The 7,956-nt window shown below is 46.1% G+C and overlaps 1 protein-coding gene across 1 annotated transcript in view; it reads left to right on the top strand.

Annotated features, from left to right (window-relative positions):
• Positions 1–3,056: 3,056 nt before the first annotated feature.
• Positions 3,057–7,956, top strand: part of FASN (fatty acid synthase) — a 90,299-nt gene continuing 85,399 nt past the window's right edge. Inside the window, exon 1 of the mRNA XM_069752481.1 lies at positions 3,057–3,228. The gene's annotated coding sequence lies outside the window, so the exon portion shown is untranslated. The remainder of the gene's footprint in view (positions 3,229–7,956) is intronic.

The following is a 7,956-nucleotide window of genomic DNA, read 5'->3' as shown; positions in this document are numbered from 1 at the left end:
GGCTGGAAGATTATTATTATAGGGGCATCTGTGGCTGGCACTTTATTATAGGTGCATTTGTGGCTGGAACATTATTATAGGGGCATCTGTGGCTGGGACTTTATTGTAGGGGCATCTGTGGCTGCAAGATTATTATTATAGGGGCATCTGTGGCTGGGACTTTATTGTAGGGGCATCTGTGGCTGCAAGATTATTATTATAGGGGCATCTGTGGCTGGCACTTTATTATAGGGGCATTTGTGGCTGGAACATTATTATAGGGGCATCTGTGGATGGCACTTTATTATAGGGGCATCTGTGGCTGTCACTTTACTATAGGGGCATATGTGGCTTGCATTTTGTTTTAGGGGCATCTGTGGCTGGGACATTATTATAGGGGTATTTGTGCCTGACACTTTATTTAGGGGCATCTGTGGCAGGAACATTATTATAGGGGCATCTGTGCCTGGCACTTTATTGTAGGGGCATCTGTGGCTGGAAGATTATTATTATAGGGGCATCTGTGGCTGGCACATTATTATAGGTGCATTTGTGGCTGGAACATTATTATAGGGGCATCTGTGCATGGCACTCTATTGTAGGGGCATCTGTGGCTGGAAGATTATTATTATAGGGGCATCTGTGGCTGGCACTTTATTATAGGTGCATTTGTGGCTGGAACATTATTATAGGGGCATCTGTGCATGGCACTTTATTGTAGGGGCATCTGTGGCTGGAAGATTATTATTATAGGGGCATTTGTGGCTGGCACTTTATTATAGGTGCATTTGTGGCTGGAACATTATTATAGGGGCATCTGTGGCTGGGACTTTATTGTAGGGGCATCTGTGGCTGCAAGATTATTATTATAGGGGCATCTGTGGCTGGGACTTTATTGTAGGGGCATCTGTAGCTGCAAGATTATTATTATAGGGGCATCTGTGGCTGGCACTTTATTATAGGGGCATTTGTGGCTGGAACATTATTATAGGGGCATCTGTGGATGGCACTTTATTATAGGGGCATCTGTGGCTGTCACTTTACTATAGGGGCATATGTGGCTTGCATTTTGTTTTAGGGGCATCTGTGGCTGGGACATTATTATAGGGGTATTTGTGCCTGACACTTTATTTAGGGGCATCTGTGGCAGGAACATTATTATAGGGGCATCTGTGCCTGGCACTTTATTGTAGGGGCATCTGTGGCTGGAAGATTATTATTATAGGGGCATCTGTGGCTGGCACATTATTATAGGTGCATTTGTGGCTGGAACATTATTATAGGGGCATCTGTGCATGGCACTTTATTGTAGGGGCATCTGTGGCTGGAAGATTATTATTATAGGGGCATCTGTGGCTGGCACTTTATTATAGGTGCATTTGTGGCTGGAACATTATTATAGGGGCATCTGTGCATGGCACTTTATTGTAGGGGCATCTGTGGCTGGAAGATTATTATTATAGGGGCATCTGTGGCTGGCACTTTATTATAGGTGCATTTGTGGCTGGAACATTATTATAGGGGCATCTGTAGCTGGGACTTTATTGTAGGGGCATCTGTGGCTGCAAGATTATTATTATAGGGGCATCTGTGGCTGGGACTTTATTGTAGGGGCATCTGTAGCTGCAAGATTATTATTATAGGGGCATCTGTGGCTGGCACTTTATTATAGGGGCATTTGTGGCTGGAACATTATTATAGGGGCATCTGGGGATGGCACTTTATTATAGGGGCATCTGTGGCTGTCACTTTACTATAGGGGCATATGTGGCTTGCATTTTGTTTTAGGGGCATCTGTGGCTGGGACATTATTATAGGGGTATTTGTGCCTGACACTTTATTTAGGGGCATCTGTGGCAGGAACATTATTATAGGGGCATCTGTGCCTGGCACTTTATTGTAGGGGCATCTGTGGCTGGAAGATTATTATTATAGGGGCATCTGTGGCTGGCACATTATTATAGGTGCATTTGTGGCTGGAACATTATTATAGGGGCATCTGTGCATGGCACTTTATTGTAGGGGCATCTGTGGCTGGAAGATTATTATTATAGGGGCATCTGTGGCTGGCACTTTATTATAGGTGCATTTGTGGCTGGAACATTATTATAGGGGCATCTGTGGCTGGGAGTTTATTGTAGGGGCATCTGTGGCTGCAAGATTATTATTATAGGGGCATCTGTGGCTGGCACTTTATTATAGGGGCATTTGTGGCTGGAACATTATTATAGAGGCATCTGTGGCTGGCACTTTATTAGAGGGGCATCTGTGGCTGGCACTTTATTAGAGGGGCATCTGTTGCTGGCACTTTATTAGAGGGGAATCTGTGGTTGGCACTTTATTATAGGGGCATCTGTGGCTGTCACTTTATTATAGGGGCATCTGTGCCTGGCACTTTATTGTAGGGGCATCTGTGGCTGGAAGATTATTATTATAGGGGCATCTGTGGCTGGCACTTTATTATAGGTGCATTTGTGGCTGGAACAGTATTGTAGGGGCATCTGTGGCTGCAAGATTATTATTATAGGGGCATCTGTGGCTGGCACTTTATTATAGGTGCATTTGTGGCTGGAACATTATTATAGGGGCATCTGTGCATGGCACTTTATTGTAGGGGCATCTGTGGCTGGAAGATTATTATTATAGGGGCATCTGTGGCTGGCACTCTATTATAGGTGCATTTGTGGCTGGAACATTATTATAGGTGCATTTGTGGCTGGAACATTATTATAGGGGCATCTGTGGCTGGCACTTAATCATGGGGTAGGTGCACATCGCCATGGGGCATCTGTGTCAGCTCATGCAATGTGATTGGCCCTTAGGAGCAGACGTTAGGGCCACTTTCAGCTGGCACATGGAGCCATTCCAGGGTGTCATGGAGTGGCAACGTTCGGGTCAGGGCTGCTGGCTCGGTCGGTATTGCACAGCACACAGGTCTCCCTCAGGTTCCTGCTCTCCCCCCTCTGCAGAGGTGGCACGTTTGGGGTGGGGATGGGGGGCTGAATCACCCCGGAGCCCGGCCTCCCCTCATTGGACGGCGGCGAGGAGAAGCTGTCAGCCCATGTGGCGTGGCCGGCGGAGGATGTCTGTCATTTAAATAGACGGTGCTGCTCGGAGAGAGACATCCCAGAGACTGCACCAGCAGGGAGGGGCACCGGGGAGACATCACCAGGGAGGAGACATCTGCTGCTGCATCACCTGCCCATTACCAGGGAGAGCTCAGCACAGACACAGCCGAGGAGGCAGCAGGTTAGTGCCCACAGTGCCAGATCTCGGACCCCAGAAGATGGAGCAGGGGGAGGGACAGCAGCTCTGGACGAGGCATAAATGTGCCATAATATCCTGGGAGGGATGGCATTGCCAGGATGCTGCTCTGCCATGCATGATACCCCCAGCATGGCATCCCTGGTAGGGCTGGTGAGTGGTGGTGGGGTCTTCACCTTCCAACACTAGATGACAAATGTGTTTTATACTAGACCAGGGGTGTAGATTATTTATTATTCTCCATATTATTATTTCTGTAAGATAATAATGAAATATTGTGTAGGAGGGTACACAGAAGGATGACAAGCCACATGTAGCTGCCATGGAGGCCCTAAGAGAAGAAGGCCCACGCTATGCCCACTATGGTGGGAATATCATCAGTGTCTATGGGATGTAAGATGTGCTCCTCGGGCGCGCACTGGTGTGTACTGGTATGGATCTATACGCATGGCACATAAGTCCTCATCCCCTTGGTAATGTAGGGCAGCCAGGATGGTGCGCCATGACTGATGCCCGCCGTGCTGTTTAATAATGGAGGAGTAGTAGCTGGATAATATGTAGTCAGTAGAAGCCACGTTGCTATAGTGGCCGGCTCTACGCTTTGTGGACACTTGCAGTGCCGTATGATTCTCCACTTTTATGTTCTAATTTGTCCTTAAAGTGGGACAGTCACCAGGTCTAAAGTGTCCAGACTTTGCTCTCATTTTATTCCCGCTACTCCCCTGGTTATACAATATTTTTTCTTTTATAAATCCGCCATATGGTTCCTGAGATGTGGGTCTGTTTATGTACTACTGATTTTTATACAAGGGGGTGTGGCTCACAGGATTCTCTGGGGGCGTGTCTCTAGGGTGCATTATTATCCTTTGGCAAAGACCATAAAAATCAACACTATCAACACTATATAAAAAGGCCAATTTTTCTCGAAGTATGAAAAAAATGGAGAACACTAAGGGGAGCAACAGTAATAAAATAAGGGCAAACAGGTGACGTTTAAAGCCCCTATATACACCAGTCGTCCGAAACCACCAACCTCAGCCCGATAGGCCAGCCATCTAATGTGGCAGATAGTTCACGTACCGTAGATCGTGGGGAATTAATATGAATGGAGGCAAATTCTGCAAATAGCGTTACCTGTTAAGTTTGAAGGCAAGACGAACACATTACTGTAGACTTTAGGAACCTGATTATTTTGACGCCAGATAATGAGAACTACATAAATATCAATAGGAAACACGAAAAGTTAGATGCCACCACCACCATCGAGGAACATTGTCATCTGGGCCTAGGATTTGCCTACCCTTGACTGAATCTATTTCTTCTTTAATATATTAGGCCGGATTCACACATTGACCTGTGGCTTTTTTTTAGGACAATAGCAAATTTCCCCTTAATAAGTTGCATCTTACAGGACATGGCCACAGATGAATTCACATATTCTGCTGGCTTCATAGTCAGTGAATGGTCCGCGATTGCCTAATCGTCCAAAAATCTCCTAGTCCCATCTCAGGCGCTTTATATATATATAGGCCGGTCTGAAAATTGTGGTCTGTAGGTGGACCCTGAAATGTGGACGTGTGAAGCTGGCGTCAGATGTGTTCATTCATACTTGTAATGGACAACTCATTTTCTCCAGGTGGTTCCCATTTAAGGGGTTCTCCTACAATAACTTTCAAACATGTCAAACATATATGTCCTAAGGAGAACCTCACTGATTTCCACAATGAAAGGTCTTGACATAGGAATATTGAGGCTATATTCACACTTAGCGGTTTTTACCGCGGAACCGCCGCGATTTTGATGCTGCGGGTCCGCAGCAGTTTCCATAGCGTTTACAGTAACATGTAAACCCTATGGAAACCGCAAACCGCTGTGCACATGCTGCGGGAAAAACCGTGCGGGAACGCAGCGGTTTACAACCCGCAGCATGTCACTTCTTTGTGCAGAATCACTGCGATTCTGCACCCATAGGAATGCATTGAACCGCTTACTTCCCGCATGGGGCTGTGCCCACGTTGCGGGAAGTAAGCGGATAATGTGCGGGTGGTACCCGGGGTGGAGGAGAGGAGACTCTCCTCCAGGCCCTGGGAACCATATTTGGGGTTAAAAAATAAAAAATCTGGTTATACTCACCCTCTGATGTCCGGAGCTCCTGGGCGCTGCACACGGCCGTCCGGTCAGAGTTGCTGTGCGACCAGGACCTGCGGTGACGTCGCGGTCACATGACCGTGACGTCACGAAGGGTCCTTCTCCCACAGCATCTTTGGAACCGGACCGCCGGGTGCAGCGCCCAGGAGATCCGGACATCAGAGGGTGAGTATAACCAATTTTTATTATTTTTAACATTACTATTGATGCTGCATATTGCTGCATATGCAGCATCAATAGTATAGGCGGAAACCCGCAGCGGAAAACGCGGAACAAACCGCGATAAATCTGCAGGGAGAACCGCAGTTGTTTTGCCCTGCAGATTTATCAAATCCGCTGCGGGAGAACCCGCAGGGACCCGACGCAAGGTGTGAACATAGCCTTAAGGTTGGCCATACCATTGGTGCAACCTGAGGTCCAAGATGTAAAGGTGCCCACTCCCACCTCCAACGCAACATGCAGCTTCTACCACAGTACCAATGTTCTTGCACAGGGGCCCTCATCAATCTGTGTCTGCCACTTGGTAGATTAATATTGGAATACCCTTTAAAATATTGAAACTGGTATGGGGTTAACCCTATCATGGACCACAGCAAACTGAATGAACGAATTCATACGATGCAATAAGGGAATCTCTTCATCTCCTTGATCAATCCGGGCTTCCACATAACAGGTCATCGTAGGGCACGATTAATCCCCTCGGAATCCTTCGTGGCATCAATGCTGGGCGCTTCACAGAGGAGGCATTTTCCGAGCGGACACGGAGAAGCATGCATGTGTTAAGATGGAGCTCAGCTTGGTAGACACAAAATGCCTTCCCCTTACAGTAGCTGCTCGAATGTAGCACGCTCCTGCATCCTGTAGAGTGGCATTCTGGTTCACAGCTAGGGGCGAACTAGGCCCCATGGCTGCCGGAGGAGGAAGGACCCCTCTGCTAATTTCACACAGCTTTGTGTTCATTTCGGAGGGGAGCAGCCCCTCCTGTCCCATATTACCCGTATTGGCGAACCTTCTCTGTAACACTATGACATAAAATATTGTAGGGTATAATATATAAATGACAAAGTCAGATAATATACAGTATAGATATATAGAGGTGCATAACTATAAAAGCTAATAAAGGCTAACAAATTGGATATTATTTTTTATACAAATCTTAATGTTATTCAATATTATCTCCATTTCTTTGGAAAGCTGCTTCATGATATATACAGCCGCCCTGGCCTAGATGTGAGGCTGTACATTAATCCTCCTTACCATAAATCCTCCTTACCATGCCGCTGTGAAGACAGCTATACATGTCATTAGGACAGTTCGGGGGGCTGTAATGGTTATCCTATTCTTCCTCACCAAGCTATCCCCCAGACCAGGGAGCATGGCAGTCTATAATTGATTTATTACCTATCGCTTATATATTCACACATTGAATGGAAATTTGCACTGAAGCTCCGTTCATTGTTTACAAATGGTCGTCACCGGTGGGTGGGAGTATCAGGTGTCTGACCCCCAACCATCTGATATTGATTATCCTCAGGATAGGTCATCAATATTATATGACTGGACAACCCCTTTAACTATAATTATTATTCCTATAATTAAAAAACAATGGCTTCCCACTGCACGGATAAGACCTCATAAATGTATTATGGTAGACATATTGCTCACTGATTCCTGTCAGTATGTGCCCCTCTACTGACCCTTGTCCTATATCAACCTACTGTAAGGACTGGGGCAAATCTTTTTGTATGTAGCTCCCATGGGGTGTTTGTGGGTGGTTGGGTACGCTAGTCCCGATTGTGTGAGAATTTTGTAGACTGAGGACCAGGCCTCAGATATCTCCCAGTCTATTTTTTGGAGACGTTTGACTGAATGTCTTACGAGCTTGGACTGTAGAGTAGGGACATGATCCAAATGTGTAGAATAAAGTGTATTATGGGGTCTCATTGTTTTCTGGGCTGTTGTCAGAGTTTGATACAAGGTCTGAGTAGATTGTTATGGTGCCCATACACGTTATATGGCTGTCGGGTGATGGCTATTTCCACTGTATCCCTCATACACATAAAAGCTCACCTCAGATGAGCGTTCATTATGGCTTTTAGTACAGCCTCATATCCATGTAATGGCTCACAACTTCTATGAGATGGGTATCGCTTCTATAAATTAAGAAGCACAAGGAGGCCTTCTACGTCCATTGATAACACCAGACAGTGGGTTACTTTATTTTTGAACTTTGTAGATAAAGACACTTTATCCCATTAGACTTCAGCTGACGAAATGGATGTAGCAATGCAGTTGTGTAACACATGTACTTATCATAACATGCACAGCTAGTAATGTTCCCTGAGGTATAGCTAGGGGCTTGGTTAAGGGGGGACGAAACTTCTCAGTGGGCCCCTGACCAGGTAACCCTGATTACAACTATGGTGGCGCACCCTAATAGTGGATGTAGGAGAACCTCATCAGATGACCGCACTGTTACTGAAAAAAAATCTTTATACAAAGATCAACTCTGATATTACCGCCATATAATGACCATATAGTAGTAGATACCAGTGCTGCAGAACA

Source organism: Ranitomeya imitator, chromosome 2, assembly GCF_032444005.1.
Source record: "Ranitomeya imitator isolate aRanImi1 chromosome 2, aRanImi1.pri, whole genome shotgun sequence".
Lineage (NCBI taxonomy): Eukaryota > Metazoa > Chordata > Amphibia > Anura > Dendrobatidae > Ranitomeya > Ranitomeya imitator.
The sequence above is the reverse complement of the archived record's forward strand: the minus strand, read 5'-3'. Positions and strand labels throughout refer to the sequence as shown.